Source organism: Cricetulus griseus, assembly GCF_003668045.3.
Source record: "Cricetulus griseus strain 17A/GY chromosome 1 unlocalized genomic scaffold, alternate assembly CriGri-PICRH-1.0 chr1_1, whole genome shotgun sequence".
In the NCBI taxonomy this organism is placed as follows: Eukaryota; Metazoa; Chordata; class Mammalia; order Rodentia; family Cricetidae; genus Cricetulus; species Cricetulus griseus.
This window is the reverse complement of record NW_023276807.1, coordinates 34,012,105-34,023,276: the sequence shown is the minus strand read 5'-3', so window position 1 is coordinate 34,023,276 and position 11,172 is coordinate 34,012,105.

Sequence of the window (11,172 nt, the reverse complement as noted above, 5' to 3'; positions counted from 1 at the left end):
GGAAATGGAAATAGAAGCAATAAAGAAAACACAAACTGAGGGAATTCTAGAAATGGAAAAGCTAGGTAAGTTAACAGGATCTACAAATGCAAGCATTACCAACAGAATATAAGAATGGAAGACAGAATCTCAGGCATTGAAGATACCATTAAAAAAAACAGATTCGTCAGTTAAAGAAAAATCTAAATTTAAAAAATTTCTGACACAAAACAGTCAGGAAATCTGGGACACTATGAAAACACCATACCTAAGAGTAATAGGAATAAAGAAGAAGAAGCCCAGCTCAAAGACACAGAAAATATTTGCAATAAAATTATAGAAGAAATTTTTCCTAACTTAAAGAAGGACATGCCCCTAAAGCACAAGAAGCTTACAAAAACACTACATAGATTGGACAAGAAAAGAATTGCCACATAATAATCAAAAATTCAAGCATACAGAACAAAGAAATCATATTAAAAGCTGCAAGGGGAATAATAGGTCAAGTAACATAAAAAGACAGACCTATTAGACTCACACAAGACTTAACAATGGAGACTCAAAAAGCCAGAAGGATCTGGACAGATATCTTGTAAATTCTAAGAGACCACAAATGCCAGCCTATACCACTATATCCAGCAAAAATATTCTATCACCACAAATGGAGAAAACAACATATTTCATGATAAAGGTGAATTTAAACAATAGCTATCCACAAACCCAAAACCCTACAGAAGGTATTAGAATAAAAACTCCAATTCAAGGAGATTAACTACACCTGTGAAGATAAAGGGAATAAATAACTCACACCAGCAAAAAGAAAAGATGGGAGCAGTTATAGAGATACACAGTAAAACATTAGGCAGAGGATAGGCAGAGCTGGGGGAACCCCCGAAGAAGAGAAAAATAAGAGTGGAAAGAGTTAGAGGGGTCAAGGACACCACAGGAACACAGCCCACAGAATCAACGAAGCATGTAAGCAGGCTCATAGGATAGCAGTGTCCGAAGCAACAATAACAGGCCCTGTATGGGTCTGTGATAGCTCCTCTGCATACATGTTGTGGTTGTGTAGCTGGGTGTTCTTCTGGGACTTGTAACAGTGGTAGTAAGGGGGTATCTCTTACTCTTTTGCCTGTCCTTGGAACCCTTTTCCTCCTAGTGTGTTGCCTCATCCAACCTTTGTATGAGGGTATGTGTCTAGTCTTATAGTACCTTGTTATGCTGTGTTCTGTTGATATCCCCAGGAGGCCTGTTTACTTGTTTGTTATTTGTTTGTTTTTTAAGAAAATGGAAGAGGAGTGGATCTTGGGGAGACAGGAGGTGGGGGAGAATGGAAAGAGAGGAGGGAGGGGAAACTATGGTCACGATGTTATGTATGAGAGGAGAATGAAAGAAAAACATTTAAAATATTAATTTGGCTATATTGTAAAGCAAAAGAAAATATTTAATCACTATCTCAGGAAAAATACAACCACAAGAGGCTAAGATGTCTGTAGACTTAAAACACTTCAAAGGAATAACTGTTCTGGTTTTTGACTCTCGAGCCCTGAGTTAACTGGGTCATTTTAGTTTTGTTTTTGTTTGTTTTTCTGCAAAATAAATGTGGTCTACCAAGTTAAAGGAGCGCTTTCACGATTATTTAAGACACCCATCTGTTTTACATTCTGTTGCGGTCATGAACACCATAACCAAAATCAAAAAAAGAAAAAAAAGGCAACTTGGCAAGGAAAGAATTTATTTGCCTTATACTTGCAGAACACAGTTCATCATGGGGGAAAGTCAGGGTAGTTCAAGTGAGAACTGAAGCAGAAACCATGGAGAATGCTGCTTCCTAGCTCCTGCTCATCTAGCATGGTTGAGCAGTTCATGCTTGACTGTCTAGGGATGGTGCTGCCCCAGCTGCCTAGTTTCTCCTGCATCAATTACTAATCAAGACAGCCCTTTGAGACATGACCATAGACCAATCTGATCTGGGCAATTTCCCAACTAAGGGTCCCCCTTTTCCAGCTATATTATATAAGGCATAAAGTTGAAGTAAAAGCTAACCACCTTCAAAATGCTGTTGTCTCTGTCAGAGCAAAAAATGTCATTCAACATGTCAGGGGGTAGGGTGGGGCAATGGAAACATGAGACCAGATGACCGCATCCCACCCCACAGGGCTCAAGCCTGGAAAAGCAAGCTTCCCTTACAAAAAAAAAAAAAAAAAGGATCACAAACATGCTGGAAAAAAGAACAGTATTTTTCTAGTGTTAGAAAACACTGTACAAAAGCATACAAATGAAGAATGCATCCCCCTAACATAATCACTAATATTTTGCTGCTAGAAATATGGAAATCATGTTTACTATTTGGAACTTAGAGTGAAATATTTCACAGGAGCCTTAATAATATAACCCCTTTTTTTCATTTTCCTCATACACTGATATATTTTCGTACACATTCAAGGCTTTTAATCATCTGGTTTTCTACTATGATCCCATACAGAAGTCACACGCTCATTGTTTATACTAAGAAAGGTATTAAGTAGGCTATGAGATTAAACAAATGGAGTAGTAAAATAAAAATAAGTGAATAAGAAACAAGAAAAATAGATGTGGGGAAGAAGATGCTGCTATTAGAAAGAGTTACTGCTTTCTTCCCAGTGATCTGACAAATGGCTCAACCCAAAGCATCTTGGGAGGAGAAGAGGGTTTATTTGGCTTACACTTCCATGCCATGGGCCCTCACTGAGAAGTCAGGGAAGGAACTCCAGGAGGAACCAGAAATCAAGAACTGAAGCAGAGACCAGAAGAATGTTGCTTGCTGGCTTTCTTCCCATGGCTTCCTCAGGTACCTTTCTTATATAGCTCAGGCCTCACTGCCCAGGGATGGCACTGCTTATAGTGGGATGGGCTTATCTTCATCAGTCATCAGTCATGAAAAAGCCTCATAGCCATGCACATGGGGTAAACTAATGGAGACAGTTCTTCAGTTAAGATTCCCTCTTCCCTGGTATGCAAACTGACTACTGAAGTTAATTTTGCTTTTTTAATGTGTTGCTATGGATCAAACTCAAGGCCTTGTGTGTACTAGGCAATAACTTTACAACTGAGCCACATGCCCAGCAATACTTTGTTTCTTGTCAATAATAGTTTTATTTCACTGTGCCAGGATCATAAGTAATTCATATATTTAAATAATCTTACACCTTACAAAGTACGTGTGTGTGTGTGTGTGTGTGTGTGTGTGTGTGTGTCTTTGGATTGTCATATCTGACATATTATTTCATATCTGACAAGTGAGAAATGAAACTCTAAAGGGTGATATGGTTTATCCAGGATATTGTGCTAAGTAAAATAAACCAGCACAGCAAAAATAAATGCCACATAATTTCACTTATATTCAGAATCTGAAATCACCAGTCTCCTGGAAGCACACTGTACAGTCTTGGTGACCACACAAAGGCTGTAGTGTAGGTAAGAAGGGGAACTAGTGATAATCAATAAATATATGTCAGATAGAAAGGATATCAAGAGACCTATTGTAAAATATGTTGGCCACAGTTGCTAATATTTCTGAAAGCATCTAAGGAAATTGTCATAAAGTCTTTGCACCACAAAAAATAATTCATGCAAAGTGAAAAATATTAGCTATAGTCACTCTAAAATGCATCTGTAGTTCAAATCAATGTGCTGTAGTACATAGCAAATACATGTGACCTTACATGTCAGTCTAACTTAAAGAAAAGATGGAGTAAGCTGTCCATGACAACATGTTCCCAACTTCAAATTTTGTTTTTATTTTTTTCACTTATTTTTGTCTGTGGTTGCTGTGTGTGTGCACATGCACGTGCATGCAGAGACCATAAATTTTAGGAGTTGGTTCTTCCTTCCACCAATGGATTCTGAAGATCAAGTTCGGGTTATGAAGTTGGGCAGCAATCATCTTTACTCAAATAGCCATCTTGCCAAGGCTCACATCTCTTTAGTACTAGACCATGCTGCCTATAATTGTGGGGATAAGAAATGTTCCATGCTTTCAATAACAAAAGCTTCCCTTACAATAGGATTCCTAATTTAATTTTCATGCAGATACTACCACAAACCAGACATGACCAATAAGTAAAAGAACAGAATACTGTAATTGTACAACAACAATGTATGTAATAAGTGTATACCTAGATACCAGCAGAAACATGTTTAAAGAAAATAGGAAAGTAACAATGAATAGATGAAAAAAATTAAACTAGGAACTGGAGGCATGGCTCATCCATTACGAGTGCTTTCTGCTTTTGCAGGAGACCTAAGTTTAGGTCCCAGTGTCCATGTCAACTGCTCCGACTGTGTGTGTAACTCCAGGCCCAGGGGATTCAAAGACCTCTTCTATACTCAACAGGCACCTGCACATACAAGATATATATTCACATAAGCACATATTAGTACACATAAATGAAATACAGAGATAAATAAGTTATATTATATTCAGAAATAAAACCCTCACTGCTACTTCAACTTCTAAAGATAAGTTGTACACACATACACACACACACACACACACACACACACACACACACACACACACACACACACGTCTTTTAATGACTTCAAATAAGATTGGCAGAGACAGAATCATTTTTAGAAAATAGAAATTTTTAGTAAAAGTAATATCAGTAAAATTGTCACAAAACTTTGTTATGAAATATCCTAATAGAAACAAAATTATATAGAAATATAGAATGTTTGCTTTTTTCTAAGACAAATAAAAAAAAACTATGGGCATTGGGGTTACAGTGAGAGCTACACAGCATGACATCCACATGCATTGGTATTATCAACTATGCCCATTTTAAACATTGCTCTCAAATATGAGAATGCTAAGATTTTATTAGAATCTTCTCTAAATCCCAGAAAATCTGCACAAAATACATAGAAACAATAGTGAAGTTTTGAAGGAAAGCAATTAAACAAGTCACTTTAGACTTGACCTAAATTCGGTGACAGGTCTGATATTTTGAATCTCTCTGGGATGAAATATATTCTTCACTACTTCAAAAAAGCTATAAGGCATAGTGATTTATAACAGTAGTTCTGAACGAATGAAAACTGAACATTTTTACAGTTGAACAAAATTGGGCTTAGACAATAGGGAACATAAAACTCATTTGGATTCACACAGTGTTTCGAAAACACATCACTAGGACCTTTACAATCAGTCCAGCACCTAACTGGCAGCCGGGGGAAGAATCTCCAAGCAGAAATAGGTTGACCAGATTCTGCATGCTTAAAACCCCAGGGGATGCATCTTTGGATGAGCTATCTTTTCTATTTTCCAGTGGGACACAGAAGAGGAACCTATAGACAGACAGTTATAGTAATCCAAGTTGGCTTTCATAAAAGCATGAATTAGAGTTTCACTGCCTAACTGTGACAAAGCTTTCGAACTCACTCTATTTCTAAACTGATTATGCATCAGTATCCCCCAAAAGACTGAAGGTAATTCAGGAAGAGCAGCCATCAATTAACGTTTACACTCCGCACAGATAAAAGAATGGCCATCATTTTAGTTTTACAACAGAAAGAGATGAAAATCTACAGGCTAGAGCTTTAGAGGCTTTTAGTATGCATCTTTTTCATATCACCTGAATTATATTTCAGGATGTCTGAGGCTTCCAAAGCCAGGCCTCCAATAACATACAATATTGAAGCAGGTGTCCTTGCAAGTGGATGGTGAAAAATATTCTGTAATAGCTAGGTCAACTTCACAATTCTATTCTTATTCATTTCTTGGTTCATAATATCTATTTATCCCTGAAATGCTAGGGCACTGATCGAGCCATATTACTGAAAGAAATAAAATGAAAGAATATCTAACTTCTGTCCTTTTGCCAAAAGGAGTTGCAACAGAAGTTAACAGGGATAGAACTGGATAAGCGGCAGGCCCTGCTGATAAAAGGCGGTCTGATCCTCTGTAGGTAGCTAATGCAAGACTGATGCTTCTAAGTCTTCACATGGCATGGAAGGAAGGATATCAAAGTTCCTGGGCTGGATTCAGGAAATCCAGTTAACATTACCTTTAGGCCAGAACACATGGTTCGAATACAATAGATGGTTTTCGTTTTGTGTTATAAACTCACTCGGTATTTTGGGACTTGACTCACTGTTCAGAAAATTTATACTTTCCCATAAAGACAGACAGACAGACAGACACATTTATTACCAATACAAGTTTTTTTTGTAATATCTATCAAGCATTTCATTATTAACTGTTATATAAGTATTACTTCCTTTCATTATCTTCTTCATTATGACAAAGGTTTTATAGTTTCTTTCATTCTACCAGACTAGGAGCACCTCATTTCATATCACCTTTCCAAAGTCCAGATCCTACAACCTTTGTGTCCCTGGATGACACATATTAAATTATATATCCTTTCCTAAAGCACCTCGTGTTTCCCCACATTCATGGGCTTCCTCTTGTCACTCTTTGGATTGTTCATTACTTATCTTTACCTTCACTATTAAGTCTTTCAAGAACCAGTTCACCTGTTAACTCTCCAGTGACCAGCCCAGACAAAACACAACATTGCTATGTGCTTAGCTTTCAGAATATTTGAGGCCACTTTAGTCATTTTCAATCTTATTATAGTAAATGTTGGCATAGGGAAGAAAGAGGATCATAATATCCTCTACCATCACCAATAGTCATTAAATACCTTTTAAAAAGTAATAGTTTTGCAATTAAGGATTAGTCTAAGTTTGAGGATGTATTTCTTAGCAATTTCCATGTATTAAATTATTGCATTATTAAAGCAATAACTATAACTATAGCATTGCTTTCAATATTAAAATGATATAAAATAATAGTTTGCATTAAAAATCATCACTGATGCCTTAACTATCAGGCCAGTTCCATGGACAGAACTCATAGTTGGTAACCTGGCAGTAACAGCAATGATAGCAGAGACAAATGTGGCCAAAGGCAGTCTCATAGTTTTCTCTGTTCATGGAAAGATGAAATATCAATCTCTACATATGTATCAGAGGGGACTAAAACAATCAAGATAATGGGCAGTACATCTCTCTCAAAAGACAATTTTATGGGCAAAGACAGTATATATAGTGTGTGTTCTCCAACAGACCCCAGTAAATCTCTATTACTCTATTTTTTACTGTCTTGTTATTATTGTATGTATATGCAAGAGATTGCTTGGTTTGAAGAGGATAAATTCATTTCTAGTCCAAACCTTTGAGGTGAGAAGGCACACCTTTAATCTGGGCCACACCTTCTGCTGGAAGCCTATATAAGGATATGGAAGAAGGAAGCTCTTGCTCTCTGCCTGTTTGCCCTTGCCTTGCTAGCACATCCATTCCTTCACTTATATTGAAGCTTACTTCTTTGAGATTCCAGCATATACAGAAGACCAGTTGAAACACCCAACCTTGTGGGACCAAGCAACTACTATATTCTTTAACTTTCCATTCACAGCTAGCCATGGGTTAGCTGGACTGCAGGATTGCAGTCTGTAAGACATATATATATATATATATATATATATATATATATATATATATATTATATATGTGTGTGTGTGTGTGTGTGTGTGTGTGTGTGTGTGTGTGTAGATACATAAATTTGTATACACACACATATATGGAGAGAGAGAGAAAGAGACAGATTCATTCCGTAAGTTCTGTGACTCTAGAGAGGCCTACTAATAGAGGATATGTGTACAAGATGTATGTAGAGGGTTCACAGTTGCCACAAGGCATGGGTAGACATCAAAGGACTTCATGTAGTCAGTCTTCTCTTTCCACATTCGTATCAAAGTCAGGTAGTCAGGGTTTGCCAAAATTGCTTCTGTTCATCCCACCAGCTCAAACTGTTCTCTGCAAACTCATGGAAGGAAAAATCTCCAAATTCCTGAAAGGGAGTTTGTGCTAGTGAATGAAAACTTCTTTAAAATATGTCTTATGCTAAATACAAAACAAAAACAAATCTTGTATGCACTGTGTTCTAAATATGAGAATTAAGTTAATTGGTCCTCAGAAAAGAGACTCATCTTTTGCCAGTTTCCATGTCTAAATACAGGCATGTAGAGAAGAAATCAAGTCAGGTTTTCCAAGGTCACACAGTAACTATTTGAAAAAGTTTGAATTTATTCAGGTATAATAACTATCTAGTATTAGTAACATCAGGAACAAACTATTCAGCTGGTATCTGTTGCACATATTAATTCTTAGTACTGTTTCCCCAATATTGAACACTTCTTAGTTTATTAAACTAAAAAATAGTAACTATATGTAATGTCATGGATCTAATATAGAGTAGTTAACAGTATTTTTCTCTCTAAACCAGTTAATTGAATTATAAGCATATTAATGTATATTTAAGCTCATTTGCATCCCACAAAAATTCTTCACCAGTTTACATTTTAATATATACAAGAATATAGTATTAGCAACATACCAATGTTAAACATAACATATCAACCATCCATGTGTTTAATATAACATCGTATTAAACATGTGGTTTTATTTTCTTTCAAGAAAGAAAAATGATGTTCTTTTATTGAAGATTGATTTATTTATTTACTTACTTAGTTACTTACTTACATAAATAATCTACCACAGAACCATATTTCAAGTCCTCCTTTCCCTTTTTATTTTGATACAGCGTCTCCATAAGATGTCCAAGCTGGCTTTTAACTCAGTCTCTTGCTAGAAGGACCTTGAACTTGAAATCTTTTGAAAAAAATTTAAGCTGAAGTATGTTTTTTGTCATTCAGTCTCTTTTATAAGAAAAAAAAGAAAGACTCAAACTCAGTTCTATGTTTTCTTTCAAATTTGGTTTATATTAATTAAAACTGATTCAAATAGAAATGAAATTGTAATTATTTATATCTAGCAAAATTTGAATCAGGCTAAGCCAGGGGTGTGGGGGCACACCTACTTAAATGCAGGACCTTGATTTCAAGTAACAGTATATATTTCAAAATTCTCAGGTCCCATTTTATCCCCTTAAGTTAATGAGGCCCAATGATAGCATCCCTTTCATAAAATAAAATAAAAATATGGAAGAGTTTCATTAAAAATGCATTGGTGGAGCTGAGGATTTGGTCATTATTTCAACTAAATCACACACTTCGATTGAGCAAGATGGAGCTATAGCTCAGTGACTACAACCTAGCACCCCATTCAGGCTTTATTTCTTGATAAATAGCACTACCAATTAGATGACTAACAAGGAGAAAAGTTCTCACAGAAGGGAGAATGGAGAGCAAGGAAAAACCCAGCTGTAATGCAGATTTGCTAAACACAGCTTGGGCTAGATTAGTTTGGATTAAAGCCAGCTACACAGAACGATTGTGCAAAGCAGTCCCTCGGGATAATCAGGAAAACACAGGTAGCCATCTGTGCAGGATTGTGTCGACACGTTTCAGTGGTTCCTGAAAACAGATGTCTCCCTTTCTTTCTGTTCATTAATATGTATATGATACATATAATATATATCTCATATATGCTTGATATTATGGATCAAAACCACCAAAGGAAATACTATAGACAGGTCCCTAAATTATAAGCATGTTTAGAATTTTAAGAACTATTTTATTTGGTCTTTGGAGTTGGCTTTCTTACAGAAACATCCATTTAACTGATGCTGAGGGCATATACTCTAATAAATATTTTACTTAACTATATTACAAATAGACTATAGAAGACAACACAGGTTTTTAAAGTTGTGTAGTCATTAAAATGTTTAAGAAAACTAAATTATTGAATAAATATATTCTCTGAAAATGTGTAGCAATCATAATGAAAGAGAACTTGAGCTAAATTAATAAGCCGTATAAATATATTTTGTATTTTATTTTACTAAATTTGTAAAAGGAAAACAATATATACCATAAGTCAAATGAGAAATCTGTTCATTGTATATAAAAGAAGCCTGGCATTTCAATGAAGTGAAATGGTCTTTTTTCCTATTTCAATAAATAGTTAGAAAATACCCATCATATGAGGTTTTTAGCTAGGCTACATGATAGAGTCAATCCCTATGTAGTTCATAGTTTTGCTTTGTAAGCATTCATTCTTTTTTCCTTCGGAATAATAACAATGAAAAATAATCTGTTTAATTAACTAAAAGTAGCAAAAATACATTATTTTGTTGATTCAAATCTTTCTATTCAGATTTCCATAGGTATTTATGGTTATGGTCTTTGTACTTCTGACGATAATTCTCTTAAATAATCTCCATAAAACATGCTATTCAGCTCCTTACTTCTATTTTGTAAACTTTTTTTCCAAAATAAGCATATGTTATCTGAACATAAACTTTGTTAACATAGAGTCATTGACACTTGGTAAGATGACTAGGAAAACTGGGTTGAGCACATTTCTGAATTTATTTTTATCTTACTCTGTTTCTTTGCTTCATAGAATTATTACTTTTAAATTTTTGAAAAGTATCTAATGAGAGAAAAACAAGTGAGAATATGTTGAGGTATCACTCACCTTAACACTTCTCAAATTTATCTAGAATTAGCTTATTTAATAAATATTGAACCTGGTTTCCTTAGTGAACAAAAAGCTTTTCTTTTTCTGTCTAAATTATTTTCTGTTGCTGGTTACTCACATTTTTCTGAATTTACATTTTCTGTTTCCAAATCATTCTATAAACATTTATCACATTTCTTGTTCTTCCTATCATTTCAACCTGTTTTAAATGCATGATTTAGATCTTAGTGTTATTATAACAATGTATATGTGCTTTTTAAAACTTAATTCTCTATAGTAAATTTCGTTAAATTTAAGATAGACAGAATGGTATCTGTTCTCCAACTCTAAGCAAAATTTCTCATTCTGTCATTTATTTGTTCTACATTGTGTAACTCTTAGAGTTTCTCCAAGATCTCTCAGGTCTTTCACTCTTTCATACTATTATTCTTGGTCTTAGTGAAACATCTTTGTAAAATAGAGAATGTCTCTTGAAGTCGAGAGACTAGTTCAAATGTTAGCTCCCCTGACTCAAGCTGTATGACTCTAGTGTAGTAAATCTCTCACAGCTCTGTTTGTCAATAAAATAACAAAATCCCCAAATTATAATAAATAATACCTTAGCACATAAGACCCTATGTCTTAAATATGAATCACATACTTATGATTTTCATAAGAAGCTCTAGCACTCACACTCACCTAACCACTGTCTGCCTGCAA